Consider the following 26,358-nt stretch of genomic DNA (forward strand, 5'->3'; position numbering starts at 1 on the left):
ATCCACACAGTCAAAGGCTTTGGCATAGTCAATAAAGGAGAAATAGATGTTTTTCTGGAACTCTCTTGCTTTTTCAATGATCCAGAGGATGCTGGTAATTTGATTTCTGGTTCCTCTGCCTTTTCTAAAACCAGCTTGAACATCTGGAAGTTCACTGTTCTTAGTATTTATCTAATGTCCTTGGTGACTCAGATGGTAAAGTGTCTGCCTGCAATGCAGGAGATCTGGGTTCAATCCCCGGGTCGGGAAGATCCCCTGGAGAATGAAATGGCAACCCACTCCAGTACTCTTGCCTAGAAAATTCCATGGATGGAGGAGCCTGGTGGGCTACAGTCCATGGGGTTGCAAACAGTCAGACATGACTGAGCGACTTCACTCACTCACTCAATGTCCTTTTTCCAGGATCCTATCCAGGATACCACATTACATTTAGTTTTCACATTTTCTCAGGCTTCTCTTGGCTGTACCAATGTGTCTCAGACTTTTCCTTGGTTTTGATGACCTTGACAATTTTGAGGAATACTGGTCAAGTATTTTGTAAAATATCCCTGAACCAGGATTAATCGTGTTTTTCTCACGACTAGATTAGGATTATGCATTTTTGAAAAGAAGACCACAATCGGTACATACTATCACTGTTGATCTATCATTCTTGACGTTGACCTTGATCAGCCGGCTGAGATATTAATAGTTGACTGCAGTGGCACCCCACTCCAGTACTCTTGCCTGGAAAATCCCATGGACGGAGGAGCCTGGTAGGCTGCAGTCCATGGGGTCGCTAGGAGTCAGACACGACTGAGCGACTTCACTTTCACTTTTCACTTTGATGCATTGGAGAAGGAAATGGCAACCCACTCCAGTGTTCTTGCCTGGGGAATCCCAGGGACGAGGGAGCCTGGTGGGCTGCCGTCTATGGGGTCGCATAGAGTAGGACACGACTGAAGCGACTTAGCAGCAGCAGCAGCAGTTTCTGCACCATCAAGCTCCTCTCCCCCACCTCCACGTCCATCCTGTTGTGTCACTTTTTAATGTACAGAGTCAATAAGGAAGGTGCACTGAGCTGGAGGGGGCTTGGGGAAATCCTTCCCCGAGTGTGGTGCAGGGCAGGACAGGTCAAGGAAGGCGGTGCGGCGAACCGGTTCTTCGCCGACCTCCTGGCGCCTGCCGTAACTTCTCGCGGAGGAAGGCCTGTGGCTTTCTTCCCAGACCAGCCGAGACATTCCGTAGTGTGCTGGCCCAGAACGAGTCTCACCTGGGGGCGGGGCCGCGTGCATACCACGCCCCGGCCCCGCCCCTCCGTGGCGCACGCGGCCCCGCCCGGGGCACGATGGGCCTCGGCCCCGGGGTTTTCCGGCCAGTGGGCTCCTCCTCCGGCTCCGCCCTGACGGCTGAGGAGGCTGCGGGTCGCGAGTTCCCGGAGTGCTCCGAGTGTGGAAGTGGGACAAAACTCGAGGCCAGTCGGAGGTGCTGCGCCTGGGACGCCCGGAGAGAGAGCTGCTGCTGCCCGCGTCCCACGTCTCCCCTCGCGACTCCCCACTGCCCCGTGGCCAGGTGAGTGAGGGTTCTCCGGCTTGAGGGGGGCACGGGACGGGGCGGAGGCAGGGCGCCGCGACCCCCGCCGGGAGGCCCCGGACTGCTCCGCGCCACCTTCAGCCCGGCCCTGCGGCTTCCTGGTTACACAGCATGGGGGTAAAGGCGCGGGTGTCGGGCTGTCCCGGACGGGCTTCGTCGGGCTTCCTGCCCAGCTCTGTCAGCGGCTGGGGGCCCTCCTTGTGGGGTGGGCGGTGCACAGGCGGGGCCCCAGTGGCCAGGGCCGCGTGATTGTGCTGCTCCGCCGGGTTCCGGGGCTCAGGGCCTGGGAGCCCGTTAACCTGCGACAAGAAGGCGGCTAGCTGGTGTGGGGATGACGGTGGCCACGACCCCCCTGACCCCGCTGACTTCTGGACAGTGTGTGTATCCTTCCAGAAAAGGCTTCTGTTGAGGAGACCTAGGAGGGCTGGCTGCCTTCAGGAACTTTCCTCCGGAACTGGAAAGACGGAAATTCCTGGGAGCTGCTGCTGTTGGAGTTGATTATAAGGCACTTTATTTGAGAGAATGCGGAATCCACCCCAGGTGCTGTGTTCACCTGTGTATTTACCTTCTCAGCCTGTTCCTTCATCTCAGCCTTGAGCTGCAGTTTCGGGAAGGGATTCTTGACTTCTCTTCCCCCTGAAAAAGCTTTAAGAAATAAAGAGTCTGTTGATTTAACGGAGAGTTGTGCAGTTCATCCATTTGAGACTTTGGAGAGCAGAAGCTTAGCTAGACAGTTCCAGCCCGAGCTGGGAGCAGTTTGCCTGGCACACTTCTGTCCCTTCCCCTCTAAATCAGCGACCTTTCTTTGGCGATGGGGTATTTTAGGACAGACCCAGGGTATCTTTGGTAGCCAACCACTCTGCCTTCCCTCTCTGCCTTCACTTTGCTCCCGCGCTGCTTTGACCTGGACTTGGAGTGACCCTTAAAGGGGTGAGCCTCTGCCCAACCCCCACAGCAGGAACAAAGCCTTAGAGGGCAGTGCCAGGCTGAGTCCAGGCAGGGCGTGTTATCTTGCTCATCCCCCAACTGGCTCTCCTTATGTTCCTTCCTTGTTTGAGTCAGTTGTTGGGGATGCCAGGAGAGTTAGCAGGGCCCCTGCGCACAAGGCACTCTCCTTGCCACAAGGTTCTCCCTGACAGGAGAGACCAGGTGAGGTTGCAGGGCCGTTTGTTGCCCTGGCATGGGATGCACACTACTTTGGGCATCTCTTCCAAATCTTGCCTCTTACCAGTCTCTGTGCCTTTGTTTCCTTATCTTTAACATGGGGGTAATAATAATACCTGGAGCTTCCCTGGTGGCTCAGCTGTAAAAAATCTGCCTGCCAGTGCAGGAGACGCAGGTTCTATCCCTGGGTCAGGAAGATCCCCGGGAGAAGGAAATAGCTACCTACTCCAGTATTCTTGCCTTGGAAATCCTGTGGACGGAGGAGCCTGGCGGGCTACAGTCCATGAGGTCACAAAGAGCCAAACACGACTTAGCGACTAAATGACGACAGCAACAATAATACCTACCTCCCAGGGTTGTTGTGAGCATTAAATAAATTAATATACTTAACAACCATACAGCTCAGTCACTGATCTGAATAGGTGGTGAACATGCTCCTGTGTCCCAGATAGACGTAAAGCTTACAGCAGGGCCCGACACATTAGTATTCATCTGTAAGAGTCAGTAATAATAATATCTATTACTCCGTTCATGCAGCTGAAGGTCAGCCTAGTTGAATTGCTCTCCTCCTGACCTGTTCCTCTGTCTTCGCTCATGCTTTTCTGCCCTCCTTCCCCCAGTTCTGCCTGTTATTCATCGCCCTTCTAGGAGCCATCCAGGTACCTGGAGCAGGAAGGGGCAAGACATGCGGTCAGCCCACACAGCCCTCCTCCACTCCTTTAACGTCAGTTCTCAGTATTCGCCGTGCAGTAGTCATTGTACAGCCAACATCTCTCTGCCCTGTCCTCTGTGTCTGGAGGGTGGGTGGTGTTTCTCATTCATCTCTTGGTTTCACAGCATCCAGAAAGGACCTTGCCTGATGTTGGTACTCAGCAGATGTTAGCTAAGTGAAGAGGCAGGCCAAGGATATTTGACCTTGGAAGCTGAATTGGGATAGGCAAAAAAAAGAAAAAGTGGGAAGAGTGAGATGGAAGTGAGTTCCGACTGAGAGGTGGGCATAGAAACTGGCAGAGAGGTCAAGAGGAAGTCCCCGTGGACTCCTTTATGTTATCAGGTCCAGGGTTGTTGTCAGGGCTTGTCCTGGATCGCGGCACCTAGAAGGCTACGATTGATTAGTGATGCCTTGGCCATGTGATTTGGGGAGGATGGGTAGCTTGGGATGGTAGGAATGAGAGTTGAGCCAGAATAGGTGAGTGTGGGATTTTCCTGGGTATTCACTGCAAAAAAAAAAAAAAAAAAAAAAAAGCTGGTGTGAGCAGGAGGTGAATGTAGAAACCAAATCTGTGCTGAGTGCTGGATCTTCAGAGAACCAAGGGCCTTTCTGGATCTCACTCTCTCTCCTGCTCTTTCCTCCCTCTTTTCAGCTGCTGTCTTTTCCCCCTTGAGCAGTTCCTAGCACCTGTCCCGTGGTGGGCACTGGAGGAAGATTCTGTGTGTAGGTGTATTTCACAATTGCAGCCAAGTGAATGGATTCAGGTTTCTCTGGATTTTTCTCAACAGCACCTTGTGAGCCCACGGCCTGTAGAACACGAAGAAATCTGAGGGATACCTAGATAGGGAAGGTCTTAGGAGAAGTGAAGAAACTGAAAGGTCTTTGTTGGGAATTCGCATTTTTAAAAGCAGTTGTTGAAATTCAACAGAGCTTTCTAATAACGCTGAAACCATACCGCAGGAGGCCTGCTGACCCTGACCCCGGGACCCCGTGAAATAAAGTTCGGATGTCATGTGGTGGTTTGGGAGGATCCTGACAGTGTGGTGTGAATAGTGACTCAAACCACAGCTGACTTTGCTCCTGATGTGAGAAAGTATCAGGTGGGGGCAATGGAGGGGTGAGGAGGCAGAGGTCCCATCTGTGCTGGGTATCCTGGGACAAGCCACATAGCCACACAGGGTCCCTGTGTTCTGGGTAGTAAAATGGTTGTTTGCAGAATCTGGTGAGAAGATGTTTGCAAAAGGGGCTTGAGATCAGTTAGGGGGTGGTGATGGCAGTGTTGATATCTTGGGTTGCTGCAAGGAATCTTGAAGCTGGGGTTGGAGTGTGTGGGTGGTAGGTAGCTGACTCCTGGTTCTGTGATCTCTGAGTTCCAGTCTTCCAGGGGCTTGTGGTCCTGAAGGTGCCACTGCCTTAGCAGGAAAAAGGGGGTGGAATGACTCCTGAAATGAGGAGGGAAGTCAGGTGCCTGGAGCCTCTTGCACCTGCAGCATGGGCAGAGGCTGGCTTGGAGGACAGTGAGTGAGGGGCGAAGAGAGACTCGGAGCTGGTGACGGGGGTGGCGGTTAGGCCTGGCGATGGCATCCTTGGGGCAAAGGGTGTGTCTGTGAGGGGGCTGGTGACAGCCGACTGAGCTTGCTGTGTTCACCTAAAAGGTCATGGCTATTTTAGGAAGCTTGTGACAAGGATGTTGCTGTTGAACTCATAGTTAGTGAGTACCCACTGTTTGCCTAGACCTGTACTGTGAGCACAAAAGCAGAGGCCACCCCCACCCACCCTAGGTCATCCCTGGCTGTTTTGTAGTACAGATGTAAATTAATTTATTCAACCTTTCCCTTATTGCTGGGTTTGGAGGCTATTGACTGTTTTTATAGTTTGAAACAGTGTTGGAGTAAATAGTCTGTGCGTGCTCAGTCGCTTCGGTTGTGTCCCACTCTTTGCAGCCCTATGGACTGTGGCCCGCTAGGCTCCTCTGTCTGTGCAATTCTTCAGACAAGAATACTGGAGTGGATTGCCATGCCCTCCTCCAGGGGATCTTCCTGACCCAGAGATCAAACCTGGGTCTCCTGCATTGCAGGCGAATTCTTTACCACTGAGCCACTGGTAGGAATCTTTATAAGGAAGAGTTAACACTATTAAGTCTTCCAAATCAAGGACAGATTACAGGCCTTGTGATATAGAATGTCTTCATTAGATACTAAGAATAGGATTCTAATTGGATATGCTGGAGGTATATATCTCATAAAATATGTTATATAATTTGGAAATTATTTGTAAATATTTTTTAAAAAATTCTACTTTTTTGGTCATTAATTTCAACCTTTACTGTTACTCATGTCTTCTTACTTTTTGCTTATTTCATTGCTCTAGTTTTCATGTCTAAATTGGTTCATTTATTTTTAGTTTTTTAATTTAAAATTTATGTAGAGCTCAGCATTTTCTTCTGAGTACCAGTCTAGCCAGTGGGCCTTTATATGAAATGCTCATCTTTCCATTGCTTCCTAGTACTCTGTAGATCAGTTCTGATCCAAGGACTTTTTAGAAGGCAGGATCTTTAATTTCTGAGGAAGTTTTGGGGCAGTCTGATCATATTTTAATGTTGGCTGCTAGTTCTCTTGGCTTCCTCGGTGGCTCAGCTGCCAATGCAGGGAGATGCGAGAGATGCATGTTTAATCCCTGGATCGGGAAGATTCCCTGTATGAAATGGCAGCCTGCTGTAGTATTCTTCCCTGGAAAATTCCATGGACAGAGTAGCCTGGCGGGCCGCAGTCCATGGGTCGCAAAGTTGATGCAACTGAGCATACAGATATAGTTCTATTGCGTGAAGGTGCTTGGCAGAATCTCTTGTGGGACTGTATTAAGATTTTCTTTGTGGCCAGCTACATGATCAACCTGAAGAGCTTTCCTGACACACATTCTCTGTGGCACACAGACATCAGATATTTCTGTGATCTTGAGGGTGCCCTCTGCATCCTTGCTTATTGAATCTTTTTTTTTTTTTTGAGTCAAACTTGACTTATATTTGCTCTGGATTTGTGAATTTGGCGTGTGTGTCTGGTGTATACAGCTTGATCAAGCTCATCTTTGTGGACTGTACCTTGTGTCATTTGTTCCTTATTCTGTACCTTTGGCCTTAAATTCCATATTATCTATTTTAGGAGCATATATTGTCAGTAATCTGGGAGAATTCCTTCTTTGTAGTCCTGAAATTAATAATTAAATGCATTTTATAGGACAGTAAATAAAAGGCTCAGAAATTTGGAAGCAAGCCTTAGTCAGGCAGGGGGTATGCCACATCCTCTAGTTCCCACTCAGGCTTATGCAGAGTAGGTAGTGATCAGGCTCTGCCTGCTTCTTAGACTCATGACGACTGTGAGCTCCCCCTTCTTGTCTGTCCCAGTGGCCCCCACGATAGCCAGGTTTTAGGAGGGGTGGATAAAAGGAGGTCAGTTCGCAAAACCCAGGAGAGGACCTCTGACTTTGTGGTTGGTTCCTCCCCATCCCATAGGTCCAAGTAGATGGCTCTCGCTCACAGTTATATTTCCTTCCTCATCAACAGCAGCAAAACAGACTCTCTGTTCCCCAAGGGATATGACAAAACAGTACACAAAAATGTCCCAAGACCAAATGTCAGCTATAAAGGCTTGGGCCCCAAGTTTTACAATCTTTTCTGTGCCTGTGTTTTAAGTCATGTAAACTATTTCATGGAACTAGAATGGCCTAAGCCTTGTTGTACCATGAAATCCTAGTGAGTAGTTTTCCAAGTCCTGTGTTTCCAGATAAAGGCAAATGGCTGAGAAGTGGCTGGAAAAAACCCTCAGTCTGCAGAGGCAGGGTTATTGGAAAGTTCTCAACATGGTTTTAATATTAATATTTCCACTTCTGGTTTTTCTCCATGCTGACCTAATATGTCTTTGCCTTAATTTTCAACTTTTCTTTTCCTTTTTTTAAAAAAAGTGTTTCTCTTGTAATCAGCACGTGACTGGGGTTGAGGGGAGATGGCAGGAGGCAGTGATAATAACAACAAACCGAACTTGGTCATTTCTGTCTTTGGTAGAGAATTCAGACTGTTTGCACGCCAGGTAGTCTTGATTGTATTTCTTGCGTCTTGTTGTCTGTTTATTATTTATTACACTTGGATGTTGTTTCTTTCCTACTTTCTGCTGTCTTGGTTGAGTTTCTCATTGTTCCTCTTCCTCACCCACCTGCATTCAGGTTTGGCCATGATTTAAGAGGAGTTTCTCTCTCCCTCTATCTCCAGAAATTGGAGTCCAGAGTTAATAAGTGCCTGTTCCGTGAGGTGGTCCAGGCACCAGACTCCTTAGGCACAGTTGCTCCTGGCGTTCTTCAGGGCTTTGGTTCTCAAACTTGAGCACATTTGTGAATAATCTGAAAGGTTTGTTAAAACACAGATTCCTGGGCCCCATCCCTAAAGGCTCTGATTTAGGGGGTCTGTGGTGAGGCCCGAGAAATTTCCTTTCTAACGGCACTCAGGTTGTGCTGATGTGGCCAGTCTGGGGACCATAGTGCTGCTCTGGCTTCCCTTACCTGCGTGGCCCAGGACAGCTGACTTCCTGACAGAGTCCTGCCTTGCTGCCAGGGAAGCTCAGAAGCATAGTCCTAATTTGGGGCTGCCATGTGCCAGGCTGCTGGTAAGTGTTCTGTTATGGAAGCGAGATGGGCAGATGGTTGAGGGGGGACAACCAGAAGTTTCTGGAACACCACCCACTGCTGTCCTCAGTCTGAAACCACTACTGTGCTTCTCGGTTTTGCCATTTTCTAAGCCAGCCTTCCTCAGGTTGGGAAATAAGAATAGGGTCTCATGACAGTGGCAGGCCGGCAGGCAGCGCAGAGCAGGGCAGCGGCTGAGCCAGTGGGCTGGTGACTAAGCAGGCTCCTGCTTTGCTGATGCTCTGAGGGTCATCACTGCTTCCAGGCCATTCCCAGTGGTTGGATTTGGCAGCCATGCATTCTGCATGTGGAGCCACCTTAGAGGCCCTAGGGATGTGGGGGCAGGTGTCCCTCCAAGACCCAACTTTGGGATAGAGAGTATCTTACTGTGCTTTCTTCTCCTGACTGACCTGCTTCAACTCCAGGTGTGACACATTAGTAACTTATTTCTGGGAAAGCGTGGGGACAGAGGCCATTTGAACCGTGAGTTGAGTTGGACTGATGGTCAGTGCAGCTCCTGATACCCCAGAATGATCAAAACAAGTGGCTGCCAATCCCTGCTCTCTGCTCTTGTTAACTCGTAGGCAAGAACCTGGGGAGAAGCCATGTCACAGAGGCTTCCCTGGGCAGAGGACACTTTCTCTCTGACTTGATGACATGGGACTTTATTTGTAGGCAGCAGGGTCACCTTCTCATTCTGTCTTTCCCAGGATAGGCTTCACATTTCCAAGTCCATTCTCCAACCCAGGAAGGTGGAGAAGAACCCAGCAGCGTGAGTGGAAGGGAGCCAGCCTGGGCCTGGATGCATTGGCCTGGAGGTCAAGAAACATGAGTTGAGTCTTTGCCCTGCCCCAGCCAATGGTGAGAGCCCAGGCAGGCTTTGCTGTCCAGGCCTCAGCTCCCACCTAAGTAAAATAAGCCAGTGGAGTCAAAGGGTCTCCTGAAGGCCCCTTCCAGCTCTGATGTTGTAGGATTCCTGTGTAATCCCAAAGCTAGCACACTGGAAACTGACTTTATTCCCCAGCGGTGTCTTTCTGAGCCTGCTTGCTCACGTTCAGCCCCTTGGTCAGGCCTGGACACTGGCCCGTGGCCACTCTCCTAGCTTGCTGTACCCGGAGCTCCTCCGGGTGGGGCCACTACAGGTGCCAGCCTTTGCGGGGGGCGGGGGGGGGGGGCAGAGTTGGAGGCACTGCTTGTCTAATGATTGACGTGTGCTCCAGCTACTCTTGATTCATGGGTGTGTGTGGGGGTGTGTTGAACGTCTAACAGCACCTTCTGTGGGCTTTCTATTCAGTGCTTGGGAAAGGATGGTCTGGGTTGGTAGGGTGCTGCCTTGGGGCTCCCTCGATCGCTTCTGGGGCTTGATGACCTCAGACCCACACCTCGGAGGTGAGGCAGTGCCCTGGCAGAGTCAGGAATGTTCGACGCCTCTTACGTCACTCAAGGTCCAGCCTTGTTGTAGGAGGGAGAGAAAGAATGGTTTAGATGAGTTCTCTCTGCCCCCAGAATTCTGGAGCCTCCATACCAAAGGTGTCACTGGGACAGGTGCCGCCAGGGTGTGGAAGAGGTATAATCAGGACCCACTGATGTCCTGTCAAGAACCTCACAGTGCCCTGCCCGTGCTAACTGGTGCAGGGGAGAGAAGAGGCCTGTCCTACAGCCGCGGCACTGACTCTCGCTGGGAGGCCTAGAAAAAATAATTCTGGCCCTGGCACACGTCAGGTGTGTGATCCTTGCTTGTCAAGAACCATCTCTGAGCCGTAGTCCTCTTGAGGTGATAATACCTATCTTGTAGGATCGTTGGTTAATGAGGGTTGGTTAATGAAGGTTAATGAGGTGATAACATGATGAAGTAATATGTGTTCCTCAAGTAGGAAATGGCAGCCCACTCCAGTATTCTTGCCTGGAGAATCCCATGGACAGAGGAGCCTGGTGGGCTACAATCCATAGGGTCTCATAGAATCAGATATGACTGAAGCGACTTAGGTACTGGAAAGAGGGGAGTATTATTAGAACACTAGAGGACATAGAAAACATTTTAGGCCAAGTGCTGGTAAATTCCAGAAAGAGAGGTGATCGTTGTGGGTGGAGAGATCAGGGTGGGTTTCCTGAAAGAAGCGGGCCTCCATGTGGCTTAAAGGAAAAGCCAGAATTGACTTAGGTTTAAGGAGGGCAGACAGAGGAGCAAAGGACACAGGAGGACAGGCTAGGTAGAGAGATGACTGAGCAGAAGTTCTGAAGATGGAAAATGTTGAGGTATTGGCTTGACTGAGCTATGGACATGCATTTCCTGCTTTCTTGCCATCACATGGAGACCTCCAGGGACCTTCCATTTTCTTGCCGTGGTACAGCCCAGGGCTGCTTGGCAGGTCTTAGGGTTCCACCTGCACATCAGTCAGGCCCACCTGAGATCTAAAAGAGCATCTCCTCCTCCAGTGTGATCTGTAGGCTCTGGTGGGGATTTCTTTTCATTTTCCAGCTGAACAAGGCTGGCTGGGGACTTGGTCACCATTAGAAGAGCCGCCCTTGAGAAGTGCTATTTGAAGGAGAGGTTTCTGGGGCTTCTAGGCAGGGTGGGGTGCTCTGCTATTTGGAGCTGAAATAGATACTCTCTCAGGTCTTCGAGAGTTGAAGGGACCAGGCCTTTCCAAAGGCATTTGAACAGGCCTCAGGTCTGTAGAAGCCCTGGGGACTCCCTGCTGCCTTTTGATGTTCTGTCTTGTCTTCCACCCCTCTTCCCCAGTTTGTTGTGAGATGATCTGTGACTTACTTGCATGTGAAGGTGAGGTGGTTGATCGCATCTTACCTAGCAGGGCCCTGGGTGAACATCTGTGCCTTTCATTACGAATACGGGTGCCTGCAGGGACAGCCCTAGTGGGGACAGTGGGCAGCCGAGGCAGGCATCCCTGGATGAAGGAGCAGCTGCCGCAGGCCTAGCTGTGTGCCGCCACGTGGGCTCCTGGTGTCCAGGCCTCCTCTTTTTCCATTTAAAACAAAATTTAAGTTGGAGAGACTCTTTTGCAGCCCTGCCCCTTTCCTCCCCACAACAAAATTAATGTTTGTGAACTACAGAACCTCCAAAGAGCCCCAGGTCTTGGGCAACACAAGTTGACTACCATGCATCCCTCGCGGGCTCACTCATTTCACAGATGAGGGAGAGGTGCCCAGGGGAGCCTTGGGTTCGCCAGGGCCCGTCAGAGAGAAGTGGGTTTCCTAAACACATATCCTCTCCGCTTCCAAAGAGCCCTTTCCTGATTCTCAACCTTAATCTCCATTCTGCCTGGGAGTGGCTCTTAAACACTTGGTGAGTGTTTTCCTGTGACTACCAGATACAGGAGAAGGCAATGGCACCCCACTCCAGTACTCTCGCCTGGAAAATCCCATGGACGGAGGAGCCTTGTAGGCTGCAGTCCGTGGGGTCGCTAGGAGTTGGACACGACTGAGTGACTTCACTTTCGCTTTTCACTTTCACTCATTGGAAAAGGAAATGGCAACCCACTCCAGTGTTCTTGCCTGGAGACTCCCAGGGGCGGGGGAGCCTGGTGGGCTGCCGTCTCTGGGGTCACTGAGTCGGACACGGCTGAAGCGACTTAGCAGCAGCAGCAGCTCCAGCTAGAGGGAAAGCCTAGTGTAGGCCAGAACTCTGTTTTTTTTAACACCTGTTCTCAGGGGAGTCTAGCCCCAGCGTTGGGTGCCTCTGAGCCCAGAGGTAAAATCATTGTGAAACTAATGAAACCTAGGGCTTCCCTGGTGGCTCAGACGGTAAAGAATCTGCCTGCAGTGCAGGAGACCTGGACTCCATTCCTGGGTAGGGAAGATCCCCTGGAGAAGGGAATGGCTACCCACTCCAGTATCCTTGCCTGGAGAATTCCGTGGACAGAGGAGCCATCTGGGCATACAGTCCTTAGCTGAAGTCTCCCAACCCCCACACCCTAGTCATTTGCATGTGGTCTCTCCAAGGCTGTGGGAGAGGCCCTCACAGTGAATTTACTAAGTCATGTAGTTTTGTAGAATTTGCCAAAAAAAGCATCCTGTTTCTGGCATCTTAAAAAGGGCCCCTAAAATTATATAGGCTTCAGGTTCCATAAGACCTTGCCTCCCCAACTAGAGATGCTGTGAAAAGTCAGCGACTGGTTGCGGTCCTGCCTTTTGGACAGTGGGCCCTGGCTTGGAGGCAGGAGTGGAAGGGTCCTGAACCAGCCCTGGGAGGGTCTTGCTGTGTCACCTCGCCCTGTCACTTCCCCTCTCTGGTTGTCAGTTTCTGCATTTGTGAAATAGGAGCCAAGGTGGGGTGGGCAGGAATGAACTGAATCATCTCTAGGCTGAATGACCTCTGGTATTCCAGTTGCTTGGTCCTGGCTGGTTGGGTGTGTTCACCTACCCCACCCACCCAAGCATCATACTACCCACATTTTCCCTCCCAGGAGCATTTGCATTGCTGGCTGGGTGTGTCGGGCTGGCCATACAGAACCTAGTCACAAGCCCCAGGTCTCACCATGGTGACTCTCTTGACTGATAATACAAGCAAGCAAAGCTTTATTGAGTGAGCTCTTATTCCCAGACATGTAGGAGACACATGTACCTGGGCCTTCCCTTCTTGGTGGAATGGTTTTTCCTGTGGTCTTGGGGTTTATTGCATCTTACGCTGAGTGAGTTCAAACTGTGCACTGATCTCTTATACAGAGGGAGCCTTTTCAAAGAGCATACCATGGAAGGATCTGGAGGGAAGGAGAGAAGTAGTGGTCTCTGTATGAACTTGCTTTCTATTGCTGCTGTAGCAAAATATCCATATTTAGGGGCTTAATATCACAGTGCCTTTTTTTTTTTAAAAAACCGTTTTTAGGTGTCTGTCTGGTTGTATTAAGTTGTTGTTGTTCAGTCACTAAGTCATGTCTGACTCTTTGTGACTCTTTCATAGACCCCATAGACTGCAGCACACCAGGCTTCTCTATCCTCCACTATCTCCCAGATCTTGCTCATATTCATGTTCATTGAGTTGGTGATGCCATCCAACTATCTCATCCTCTGTCTTGACCTTTTCCTTCTGCCTTCAGTCTTTCCCAGCATCAGAGTCTTTTCCAATGAGTCGGCTCTTTGCATTAGGTGGCCGGAGTATTGGAGCTTTAGCCATAGTCCTTCCAATGAATATTCAGGGTTGATTTCCTTTAGGGTTGACTGGTTTAATGTTGCAGTGCAAGGGACTCTCAAGAGTCTTCTCCAGCACCACAGTTGGAAAGTATTATTACACAACCATCACCACCATCCGTCTCCAAAACTTTTCATCTTCCCAAACAAACTCTCTCCCCATTAAACATTAACCCCCAATCCCCTCAGCTCCTGGCATCACTATTTCTCTTTGTCTCTGAATCAGACTGCTCTGCTTACCTCACTTCAGTTGAGCGTGAGGACTCAGTCTCTTCAGTTGTGTCCAGCTCTGTGACCCGGTGGTCTGTAGCCCTCCCGTCTCCTCTGCCCGTGGGATTTCCCAGGCAAGAATACTGGAGGGGTTGCCATTTCCTTCTCCGGGAGGTCTTCCCAACCCAGGGATTGAACCTGTGTCTCTTGCATCTCCTGCATCGGCAGGTGGAGTCTTTACCGCTGGTGCCACCTGGGAAGCCCCTCACATAAGTAGAATCATAGAATATCTTTTGTGACTGGTTTATTTCATTCAGCATAGTAACCTCAAGATTCACCCATATTCTAGCATGTGTCAGAATTCCCTTCCTTTTTAAGGCGAAATACTGTTTTGTTATGTATACACCACATTTCGTTTATCCATTCATCTGTTGATGGACATTTGGGTTATTTCCACGTGTTGACTGTTGTGAATAACAACTGCTGTGAACATGGGAACACTGGTGGACAAATATGTTTGAGTCCTGCTTTCACTTCTTTGGGGTGCATTTATGGAATGGAATGGCTAGGTCATGTGTTTAATTTTTGAGGTGCTGCCCTCCCGTTTGCCTCTGCGACGGCCCCATTCTGTTGTACGGTTTTGTCTCACGGGTCTCCTGGTGTTTATTGGCAGGATTATGTCTCTTTTGGAAGCTCTGGAGGAGGATCTACTTCCTTGTCTTTTCCAGCTTCTAGAGACCATCTGCATCCTTTGACTTCTGTCACCCTTCCCGGGAGGATGGAATCCCTCTCAAGCTTCTCATCTCTTTCTTTTCATCTTTGTTTCTCCTTATTCTTTCTTTTCATCCTTACCATAGCTAGGAAAGGACTCATAGGCCCGCCTGGATAATCTATGGTATGTTCCCCATCTCAGGGTTTGTAGCCTTGATCACATCTGCAAACTCCTTTGTCGTTTAGGGCAACATAGTCACAGATTCTGGGGGGTCAGGATGCTGACTCTTTGTTGGGGATATTTTTGACAGACCTAATCCAGAAACTTCATGGTGCCTTGATCATGGGCTTTGAAAAACACTCCTTTCTTTCCCTTCCCAGCTTTGTCTTGAACCACCTGAGACCATAACGATTGGTTAGGTACTCCCCTCACTGTGTGGGCTGGACACCTAGCAGACACTACATAAGTCTGGATGTCTGTTCAGGATCTTTGATGACCCTTTCGGGGGGAAAGGGTCTCCAGACTTAAGAGCCTGTGCTCTTTGGCCACTTGGAAGGGTACAACCCAGGCTGAATTGGTGACAGAGCACAGAAAACGGTCCCTATTTTACAAGTCTTCCCTGTTCTCACTTGATTCAGTCCTCACAGTAACACCAGAGTAGGTCGGCAGGTCCTATTTTTGCAGATAGCTTAGAAGTTTAGAGAAGTTAAGTTGTTCTGAAAATGTCACACAGCATATGGTGAAGTTAGGACCTAGACCCTAGCTACCAAGCTAATGCTTCTTAGGAAGTAAGTTAAGATTAACTGAGCACCTACTGTATGCTAATAAGTACATGGTGGATAGATTTATATGCCTATATCAGTGGATCAGACCCTCATGGCCACATAGTAAGATGAATGTACCTTCCCTGGTTTTAAGGAGAAAGGCTCAGAAAGGTCCCGGCACATGCCAAGCTCACACAGCCCGCAGGCGTTAGAGCTGTTGTCATTGGACTGTGTTTTCACCCCGGTTGCCCAGCAGCAGTGTTAGAAGATGGTATCAGGGCTGTGTGGGCCATGGGTAAGGTTCATATGACAGAGCTGAGAAGTCTCTTACGACTGTCCTGTGATGTTTGTGGCTCGATAGGGGAGTGTGGGTTGTGCACAGATGGAAGAGAGAGTAATTGGAGGTGGTACAAGAATCTGCGGAGGACCTGGGGTTGAATGTTACGAGACCCAGTGTTGGCGATGCTTAGGCTGCGTGACCTGCATGAGCTGTCCAGCCTCCCTTTCCCCACCCAGACCAAGGAGGGATTCAGAGAAGGAACTTCCCAAGTTCCCTTCCAGCTGAGCTGCTGGTTTTGTTGTGCAGACAGTACCCTCCACAGAGCTTGAAGGGTGCACCCCTGTGGGCCCCGGTGGTTCTAGAGGAACAACTCTTGGGTTGGACTTTGCAGGAAATGGAGGGGCTTGAGAGCTAAGTCGGGGACAGCAAGGAGGCTTTCTTTACTCTCAGAGTTGTGCTTGATTTAATCAGCTGATCCTGAGAAGCCCATTCTCATCAGGCTGTGTAATTGCAAGCAGCTTCCGCATGCGGAAGTGGTGAAATTGACAGATATAGGCCTGCCTCCCCAGCCCCAGAGGCACTTAGAAACAAACCTCCGTTTCCCTTTGGGGGAGGGGGTATTTCCTAATAAGGTCCTTGTCACACCTTGGACTTAGGTTGGTGGGGGTGGGGGGGATGTTCTGTCACTGCCTTTGTGACAGAAAATTGTGTCTGTCAGAAGAACCTTGGTGACTCCAGGGACCTCAGCCTGATCTCCTGTCACAGCCTGGATGTCTGCCAGATATTGACACCATATCTGGATTCATCTGCTTCCTCTGTGGCCACTTTTCACTCCTCAGAAATCCTGAATCAGGGTTGGCATTTGACTAAGTGTTGGTGCTTCCAGAAGCCTGTTTAGTGTGGGCATCTGTCAAAGGGGGCCCTTGCCATGAACTGAAGAGACCCAGGTTGGCCAGGGCTGTGCTTGGCAGAGGGTGGCAGAGAGGCTGCCTGTGAGTCTGTGTCTGCCTGCAGGCGCCTTTCCGTGGAGGCGTCCTCTCCTGCCTCGTTCCCTCTTTCTCAGTTCCCAGGACATGGTCTGGGAAGGTCCTAAGAGCAGAAAACATGGTTTCTGTCAGGGCCGAGCCGAGTGGGCATACAGGCAGCAGGCTCCTAGGTACTGGTAGGGCTGAAGCTTTGTGCAGACTGAGGCTCTGCTTCTGCCAGTCACTCCTCCCGGGGCAGGTTTCTTCTTAAGGTCTTTTCAGAGGTGCTTCCTCCTCCATCACCTCCACCCCTGGCCCCTGCGTGCCTGCATGCGTGTGTGCTAAGTCGCTTCAGTCGTGTCCGACTCTTTGCAGCCCTATGGACTGTAGCCCTCCAGGTTCCTTTGTCCATGGGATTCTCCTGGCAGGAATACTGGAGTGTGTTGCCATGCCCTCCTCCAGGGGATCTTGCTGACCCAGGGATCAAACCTGCCTCTCTTATGTCTCCTGCATTGGCAGATGGGTTCTTTAGCACTAGCATCACCTGGGAAGCTCCATGCCCCTCACCCCCAGCTTTATTTATGGAGTTTGGACCAAGCCCCTGGGCACCCCGGCCTAAGGCAGGAATAGAAAGAAAACATTGCCAGTTTCCTGTTGGTGGTTTCTGAGGGAGATTGGAAAATCCAATACAGCCATCCCCACCCAGGGTCTGCTGCTAGGGGCTGGGCTTGGAGTGGAGAAGGAACCAGCAGACTTTACTCTCCACGCCGCACCCCCGCCCTCTGCCCTTCACAGTGTCCTGACTCTCCAAGCTCTTGTGTTCCACCGCATGCCCTCCCTGCCCCCACATCTCTCATCCTGAGTGTTATCAAGTGGTCTAGGGTCCTCCGGGACCCTCTAATCTAACCTGCTATTATAGGGAGACTGATATAGTGAGAGGTTAGATGACATATAGGGCTTTCCTGGTAGCTCAGCTGGTAAAGAATCTGCCTGCCATGCAGGAGACCTGGGTTAGATCCCTGGGTTGGAAAGATCTGGAGAAGGGAACGGCTACCCACACCAGTATTCTGGCCTGAAGAATTCTATGGACTATAGGGGGGTTGCAAAGAGTCGGACATGACTGAGTGACTAGAACTTTTTGGGGGCTTACCTGGTAGCTCAGCTGGTAAAGAATCTGCCTGTAATGCAGGAAACCCCGTTTGATTCCTGGGTCAGGAATATCCACTGGAGAAGGGATAGACTACCTACTCCAGTATTCTTGGGCTTTCGTGGTGGCTCAACTGGTAAAGAATCCACCTGCAATGCAGGAGACCTGGGTTCAATCCCTGGTTTGGGAAGACCCCCTGGAGAATGGCTACACACTCCAGTATTCTGGCCTGAAGAATTCCATGGGGTCTGTATAGTCCATGGGGTCGCAAAGAGTCAGACACAACTGAGCAACTTTTACTTTCATGATGATATAATGAGAACATATTTGATATTAAACTGTTACTATCTGCATTTTACAGATGTGGAAAAATGAGGCCCGGAGTACTAAATAACCTGCCCAAGACCACACATCCCAGTGCAGCAGAACTGGGATTTGAACTTGGGCCACCTGGCATCAGAGTTCATGTTCCTCCCACCACCCTAGACTGCCTTTAGTGAAATACCTGAGATCACAGTAAAACCTAGGGTCCCACTTCCTAATTCTGTTCTGTTTCATCAACCAGTGTTTTTAAAGTTTCAGTCTTTGAAATAGTAGTTTCTGGGGCTGGTGGGCCGTTGAGGAAGTGCACTGTAGGGGTGAAATCCTGAACTTTGGGGCTTGGCTGCCTGGGTTTGAATCCTGGCTCTTCATTTACTAGCCATAACCTTGGGCAAGCTGTGTAATCTCTCCATACCTCAGTTTGCTTATCTCTAATACAGAGATCATGATCTTAGTGTTATATGTCTTAGGGAGTTGTTGTAAAGTTCAGTTTCATGTTTAGCACTTAACAGAGGGCCTAGTACATAATGAATATTTGATAAATGTTAACTATTATTGTTGTCTAGTAAGTTTGGGAAATTGAGGGGTAAAGTTAAGCAGGCATCTGTTAAAGAACTTCTCAGAGTCTTTAATCCGCTATCAAAAATTAGCACTTTCCTGGAAGAGGATGTAGTAGGCAGCAGTTTTCAAAGTTTTTGGACAGCTAGCCTCTTTTTTTAAGTGGATACCTGGTAAATTCCCACTCGTGAGACGTAAGTTGGTGTCGGGGAATGCAGTTGAGGGAGCACTGAGCTCTGTATCATGCTCCCTGTTTCTGCTTGGCTGGGCTGAGCTGAAGATGCACCAGGCTAGATCTGAGTGAAACTTGGGGGGCATGTGTGTGGCAGAGCTTGGCTGTACCAGGCTTCTCTCCCCTCCTCCCTCTAGGTATGGGTGGAGGCCTGTGGTGTGAGCTGAGGCACCTGAGGGTTTCTGGAACCTCCTGGCCATGAGGAGTGACCTTGGCTGACCCCAGTTCAAAGCAGTTACTGCACTGTCTTCCTTTTGCCCTTGGAGGAGAGAGAGGTCTTAAAGTAGGTCATCAATGGCAAGACCGATTGGGACCACCAAACAAACCAGCCCAGCCCAGGTGGCAGTGGTCACAGGTTTTGTAACACAGCCCTGTTTCGGGAAGGCAGGGAGGCTCTGCTCTCTCTCAGGAAGGTGGAGTTCCGTCTTGGACCCTCTCCCATGTGTTTGTGACTTGAGTAAGCTGGGTCCCTGGCATATTTTAGCTACAAAACCAAGGTGGTTGGAAACTGTTGGAAACTGCAAATTCCTTTCCAGTATAGATATTTTGGGAGCCTCTAAGTCTAGGATTGGGGTGAAAACCTGAAGAGGTGTCACCTTCAGAAGTTGTAAAGTCCAACTAGGAAGAGCCCTGAGAGGTGAAGCCACCGGTCACACCCAAGGTGTGCGGAGGTGAGGGCCTAGCTCCAGGTCACTGGTTGGGGCCCTTTTCCGTATGAGATTCTTTGAACTGAACTACCGTAACTAGTCTTGCTTTGGGCCCCTTGTGCACCCTGTTCTGGGTCTTTGCCTCCCAGCTGTGTGTGGTGGTCAGGAGCTGTTCAGACCAGCTCAGGGCTGGCTAACTTCATCTTCCCAACAGCCAGGTACAGGAAGTAGGCCAGGGAAGCATGTGGTTGACTAATTACACCAGAGCCTGCCCAAACCTAGCTTTGAACTGGAGCGAGAGTCTGTTGATAGACAAATTTCTTTCTTGTTTTTTAAAAATTCTACATCTCTCTCTATAAATATGAACATATAAAAACTATATATACACATATATGTATTGGCATTTTGTGTGTGTGTGTGAAATTGAATTTTATTTTCGAAGCTGCTCAGTGGTGACCTTTGGTTAGGGGATTAGAGGGGAGAGTGAATTTTGCTTTTCTCTTTGTGCCTTTCTGTTCTGTTTGAATTTCCATACAATGTGTTTATATTCGTTTTATTTTTTTTTTTAAATAATTATTTACTTATTTATGGCTGTGCTGGGTCTTTGTTGCTACCCGGACTCTTCTCTAGCTTCGGCAAATGGAGGCTACTCTGTGGTTGTGGTGCGTGGGCTTCTCATCGTGGTGGTCTCCTTTGGTTGTGGAGCACAGGCTCTAGACCGTGCAGGCTTCAGCAGCTGTGGCATGTGGCTCAGTGGCTGCAGTTTCCGGGCTCTAGAGCACAGGCTCAATAGCTGTAGCACTCAGGTTTAGTTGTTCCATGGCATGTGGGATCTTCCCGAATCAGGGACCCAACCCATGTCTTCTGCATTGGCAGGTGGAACAACAGGATTCTTCACCACTGAGCCACAAGGGAAGCCCTATTTTTAATTTCTAAATGTAATTTAATTTACAGAGCAGCTTTAGGCTCACAGCATCACCTCGCCCACGATCAGTATCTCATATCAGAGTTAGAGTTGATGACCCTGTATTGACATACCATTATCGCCCAAAGTCCATGGTTTATTGCTAGCATTCACTCTTAGTGTTGTACATTCTCTGGGTTTTGATAATATATCCACTGTTTTAGTACCATACAGAATGGCTTAACTGTCTTAAAAAGCCTTGGTGCTCTGCCTGTTCATGCCTTCCTTTCACTAACTCCTGGTAATCACTGATTCTTTAACTTCTCCATAGTTTTACCTCTTTCAGAATAACGTATGGTTGGAATTGTGCAGGACATAACCGTTTCAGGCTGGCTTTTTTTCTCTTAGTAATATGCATTTAAGATTCCTCCTTGTCTCTTCATGGCTTGACAGCTCATTTCTTTTACTGCTGAATAATATTCCATGGTCTGGATGTACCACCGTTTATCCATTCACCTTCTGAAGGCATTTTGGTTGCTTCCAAGTTTTGGCCATTATGAAGAAAGCGGCTGTAAATATCCACGTACAGGCTTTTGTGTGCACATATATTTTCAGCCCCCTTCGGTAAATAGCATGGAGTGCTATTGCTAGACCGTAAGCTGAGAGTACGTTTAGCATGTAAGAAACTGCCAAACTGCCTTCCCAAGTGTCTGTACCATTTTGCATTTGCAGCAGCAGTGAAGGAGTTTCTATTGCTTCACACCCTCCTCAGCATTCGGTGTTGTCGGTGTTTTGCATTTAGGCCATCCCAATAGGTGTGTGGTAGCATTTCATTGTTATTTTAATTTGTAATTCCCTAAGGCTGTATGATGTTGAGCATCTTTTCGTATGGGGTTTTTTTTTTGCCATGTGTATGTATTTTTGGGGACAGTATCTGTTCAGATCTTTTGCCCATTTGTTAATTGAGTTTTCTTACTTTTTAAAAAAAATTGAAGTATAGTTGATTTACAGTGTTGTGTTAGTTTCAGATATACATACTGTTGAGTTTTTAAGAATTGTTTTTATATTTTGGATAACAGTCCTTTATCAAATGTGTCTTTTTAAACGTTTCCTCCCATTCTGTGGTTTGTCTTCTCTTCCTTTGATTTTTAAAAAGAAACCAGCAGGGATCATCTGAACTATATGGTGTAAGGTCTACATTTAAGTTTTTGCATAAAAACAGATTGAAGATTTAACATTAATGAACTAACACACAAATAAATACTCTAGCCCCCAGACTGGGAAGGGGTCACCCCAACAAAGCATGCACTCTAGTCCACGCCCTGTTGGTTTGCTGCTGGGCATTGGGCGGGAGGTCTCACAGCATGTGACTTCTGGACCAGGAAGAGCTCCAGGTTTCTGCCTCCTCTCAGTGTTAGCCTGCTGCAACCCTGGCCCTCTGGGGAGGACACTGCATGATCCTTGTGCCAGGCATGCATGGCCCTGCCACCATCCTTTTTCCTAACGTATGTCTCCATCTCTCACTCTTGAGGTGGGGGAATGATGACTAGGTCAGGGTAGTGAGATACCTCTCATTCTGGGTTATTTTGCCTCTTCTCCCAATACAGTGTTTCTAGATTGCTGTGTTTGAGGACTCCGGGTGCCTACTCTTGTGGAATCCTTGAAATGTAATGGTATTCTTGTGTACATGTACACAGTTTTAGGGAACAAGCCACTTTATAGGCCCGGAGAAGCCCCCTATGTACCTGCTGTTTGCTTTCAGCATTCACCGAGTAAGCTGAGGCTTGGTCTCAAGGGACACTGGGATGCTCAGATCTTGCTGTTTATCCTGAAAGTTTACTTACTGCTGGGAATAAAGACTAGATAGAATAAGCTAGAAAGTGTCCAAGTACCTTAAAGAAAAAAGCGTTTCCTAGATTGTGGATTGCAGAATCAATTACGTCAGAATCCCTGGAGATGGGGATAGGGTGCTTGTTTATATTTCACATTTCCAGGACCATCCCAGATTGAAGTGCCCAGAATGATTGGGGCCAAGGCCTGGGCATTTTTAGCAAGCTGTCCAGGTGATTCTCATGCATGAGGAAGCAGTGCTACAGAAACTGGTCCAGAGTCAAGCAGCATCAGCATTTTGGGGCCAGTTCCCAAACCCACCCTGCAGAGACTGTGGGGCCAGAACCTGACAATCTGGGTTAAAACAAGTCCAGCAGGTGATTGTTTATCAGCCTGAAGCATGAGAAGCCCTAGTTTAGCCAGAGAGGGCCACAGCTGGATGAAATTGGGTGCACAGCTGCAGGTAGATGGTCCCAGTGAGGAAGGAAGGGAAGGGTGGTGTTTGTGCTGCGTCTTGAGAGGCAGTACTTGAGGCTGAAAGTTCCCCAGAGGCTGGTGTCTAGGAACCAGATTAGTCCCGGAAGAGGCCAGCTGCCTGTGGCACCTGGAGGCCCTCTCGAATGAGTCCCAAGACAGAGTGCCCTGATGAGAGCCCGCACAGAACAGGAATGTGCCTGGCCTGTCAGAATCCCGGCCTGTCCACTCTGTGAAGCATCCCATTCAGGCACCTTTTTTCTTTGTTAAAGGGCAGAAGTAGGAGGAAGGCATTGGTCAGCATGGAAGGCATGATATTTGTAGTTCCCAAGAGAAAGCAGATCTGCAGGATTGTAATCACTGTATTACCTTCTGTTGTGCAGAGTGAGGGTTGGACAGAGTGGAGGGGAAGTTGAGGGGCCCCCCACCCCACTATGCCCTGCCCAAACTCCCCTCTGAGTCGCATATGGTACCCCGGGTGCTAGACTAACTTTGCCAAGGGCAGTGGACCCTGCTGGTGGCCTCTTGAGAAAAAGTGGAGGCTAGAGTATGTAAAGACTGGGCCATAAGCAAATTTCCTAATTGTCACAAAAAGAGGGGGGCTTCCCTGATGGCTCAGTAGTAAAGAATCCACCGCCAGTCAAGAGACATTGAATCCCTAATCTGGGAGGATCCCACATGCCTTGGAGCAACAAAGCCCGTGTACCACAGCTATTGAGCCCATGCTCTAGAGCCTGGAAGCTGCTGACTGCTAAGCTCACGTGTGCAGCTACTGAAGCCCGAGCGCCCTGGAGCCTGTGGTCCACAGCAAGAGAAGCCACTGCAGCAAGAAGCCCACGCACTGCAGCTGGAGAGCAGCTTCCGCTGGCCACGACTGGAGAAAAGCCTGCGCGGCAGCAAAAGCCCAACATGACCGAAAACAAATAAGTAAAATTCTTTTTAGAAGGTGAGGGGAAGACTGTAGATGTTGGGAGTCTTAAGAGTTGCCTGCTGATCCAGGACTTGTCGTCGTTGGGAAGGGGCGAGTCAGGGCACTGGGAGTGAGGATTGGGCCCCCGAAGGTAGACCGGGGCTCTCTGGCTGCCTTTGCTTTTCTCATGGAGGTTCCTAGACACGTAAACTGGAGCGCTGTAGGCGGGCGGGGGATGGGGAGAGATGTGTTACATCCTCATTTGACAGAGGCCCTCTTCCTACTGTCGTGAACTAGATGAGGAAACAGGTGTAGATCGGGCTGTGGTAGAGTTAGGTGGTCCAATAACTGACTGAGTGGTCCTGGGTGGGGAGAGGTTGGCGGCGACAGTGTAGGAGCGCCCTTTCAGTGTCACTCACTGGGAAGAACGCAAATGCCGTTTTTTCCCAACCAGTGAATATAAAAGAAAGCTGAGAGAGAGTGCTAAGATGCTTGATACCGGCCCGGGTTGCAGGAGATCTTGTAGGCTGGAGCAACAGGTAGAATCGGGGGGTGGGGGGGCGGGGGGGGAGGGGAATTCAACAGGAGTCAGCACCCTGTCTCCATTGTCTAGAACATGCAAGTGTTACCAGTGCAGGGAGTCTGGAGAGCTACTGCCGTGGGCTCTCCACACCATACCTGTGGCCTTTGCTTCCCGGGGCGCTCTGTGGACGAGAAGGGAGTGGGCCACAGGTGTGGAACTGCCTCGGGCAGCAAATGGTGGGAGGCAAATGAGACTGTTCTTTCAGAAGAGGGGAAGACTGGAGGTGGGCTTTTGGGGAGGGGGAAGCCAGGGGGTGCGGGAGGAAGCACTATTCCTTGGATGTGGGATTAGACCCGGCCTGTGGGACCCTCCAGGGCAGAGCTCTGGGAGCTCTGGGAATGAGCACCATCTCCCTGTGAGTGGCTGAGGCTGGCCTGCGGCCCGGCCCCATGCAGGAACCCTAGCAGTCCTTCCAGGTCCAAGTTCCGTGGTGTATTTATGTAATAATCCTAACCCCAGGCTCAGAGCCGGGCTGCCTTGCGCTGAATGGACCCTGTGTGAGTTATTTGAATCTTGGAAGAACAGCCACAACCTCAAGTGAGCTCAGAAAGCCCTACCTGAATTGGGTCTTTTTTAAAGTTGTTTTTTTAATAGGCACACATGCATGTGGCAAGAAATGCAAATATAAACGGTGAATTTCATTTCTATTCCAGTTTTCCCCTCCAGAGGCAATGAGTGTTACCCAGTTTCTTGTTTAACATTCCAGGGATTGTAGGGTGTGTGTGTGTGTGTGTGTTCAGCGCTAAATTTGTACATTTTCTTTTTTTAAAGTTAGCATACACACAGCACTACACCTTGATTAATAATGGCGATCATTTCGAATCACCACTCATAGAGCTGGCTAATTCTGAAGTGTATAATATAATATATAGATACATGAATGTAATATACAGAGTACCCCTTCTATGGATCCGTTGTGATTTATTTAACCAGCCTCTTGCAGGTGGGTATTTAGGGATTCCTTCTTGTTGTCGTGGTAAATGTCACAGTTAAGTGCATCTGGGAAATAGATTTCCAGTAGAGTTTCTGAGTCAAAGACTGTGTCATTTTTAATTTCAACATCTCTGTGTTTTCACTCGGCCAGCCTCACCATGTTAGTGAGCGTGAACATCTAGTGTCCTTTTCTGTTGTAGTTTGCATCATTTGAGTTTCTCTAAAGGTTATTGGTTTTTTTCTTACCATAAAACGTTTTTCCTGAGTTTGTCCTTTCTCTTGTCTTTATGTTATTTTCCTTATTTCGGTTTTACACAGAAACGTAATTTTACCTTTGGGGATAAGGGCTACTTCTGAAGTCTGAAGCTTAGGTCTGGCTGACATTTTACTTTGATGTGGGGAACAGGGCAGTATCCTGCTCCTCCGTTTTGTTTTCCCATCGCACTGTGGGTTAGGCCTTCAGGCTCATTCCTCTGGGAGGTGGTCTCCAGGGAGAAAGGTGGCGCGAACAGGACTGCAGCTCCTCTGGTTTTCAGATGGGCGGCTCCTCTTTATTCCACGAGGAGGTTCCCGGCCCATCCATCAGTTCAGATCCCCAGGGTGCTGCCTCACCAGCGAGGCCTCAGGGTTCTGGCAGAGGGCTCAGACTGAAAGCAGCACCACTGGGGACCTTGGTCGCCACGTTGCAGCGGGCTTGGGAGGAGGTCTTTGGCCCACACCACAGGTCGCCAATTCTCGCTCTCTGCAAGGTCACTAGGCCACCATCTGGCCTCCCATTGCAGTCACCTGTGGACCCACTGACCCAAATAAATTACCAAGCCCAGAGGGCTGAGAACCAGACTCATGGGGACCAGTGGCACCTTAAGGAAGCCCTTCATCTTCCTTAAAAACAGCGTGCGCAGTTCTCCAGTGCAGCCGTGAAGGGCGGCCCAGAATTTTGTAGGTGGATAATGGTGTCTGGGGGAGAAGGCAGTGGCACCCCACTCCAGTACTCTTGCCTGGAAAATCCCATGGACGGAGGAGCCTGGTAGGCTGCAGTCCATGGGGTCGCTAGGAGTCAGACACGACTGAGCGACTTCCCTTTCAGTTTTCACTTTCATGCATTGGAGAAGGAAATGGCAACCCACTCCAGTGTTCTTGCCTGGAGAATCCCAGGGACGGGGGAGCCTGGTGGGCTGCCGTCTCTGGGGTCGCACAGAGTTGGACACGACTGAAGCGACTTAGCAGTAGCAGTGGTGTCTAGAGAGGTGTTTCTCAGAGTTCCTGGACCAGTAACATCACCTGGGAACTAGTTAGAAATACGAGTTCTGGCTCTACTGACTCAAACCCTGCGGATGGAGCCCAGCAGTGTGTTTAACAAGCTCTCCAGGTGGGTTCTGACGCACACTGCAGTTTGAGAACTAGCTTGGGGCTGGGCGTGCAAGGAGGAGCTGCTCACCTGGGCTCAGCAGGTGTGATTGTTAAGGAAGCCTACAGGTTTCCTCGCTTTCACTGGTCCTTGGGTGCCTCTTAAATTGTAATAGCCACTGATTGGCAAGAGTAAGCAGGTTTCCTGATGGTCTGAGACTGTGATATCACAGCAGCTCGTGTCCCTCCGGGCAGCTCCGCTGGCATGAGACATGGC

The 26,358-nt window shown here is 49.6% G+C and overlaps 1 protein-coding gene across 2 annotated transcripts in view; it reads left to right on the plus strand.

Moving 5' to 3' along the window:
* The first annotated feature begins 1,421 nt into the window (after positions 1-1,421).
* The window catches only part of ANXA11 (annexin A11), a 42,101-nt gene continuing 17,164 nt past the window's right edge, over positions 1,422-26,358 (plus strand). The window contains exon 1 of one of the 2 annotated variants that reach the window (XM_006064782.4): positions 1,422-1,551. The gene's annotated coding sequence lies outside the window, so the exon portion shown is untranslated. The remainder of the gene's footprint in view (positions 1,552-26,358) is intronic. The other variant, XM_025284824.3, reaches the window with a different exon arrangement.

The sequence above is a fragment of the Bubalus bubalis genome, chromosome 4, assembly GCF_019923935.1.
Source record: "Bubalus bubalis isolate 160015118507 breed Murrah chromosome 4, NDDB_SH_1, whole genome shotgun sequence".
NCBI classification, from domain to species: Eukaryota; Metazoa; Chordata; class Mammalia; order Artiodactyla; family Bovidae; genus Bubalus; species Bubalus bubalis.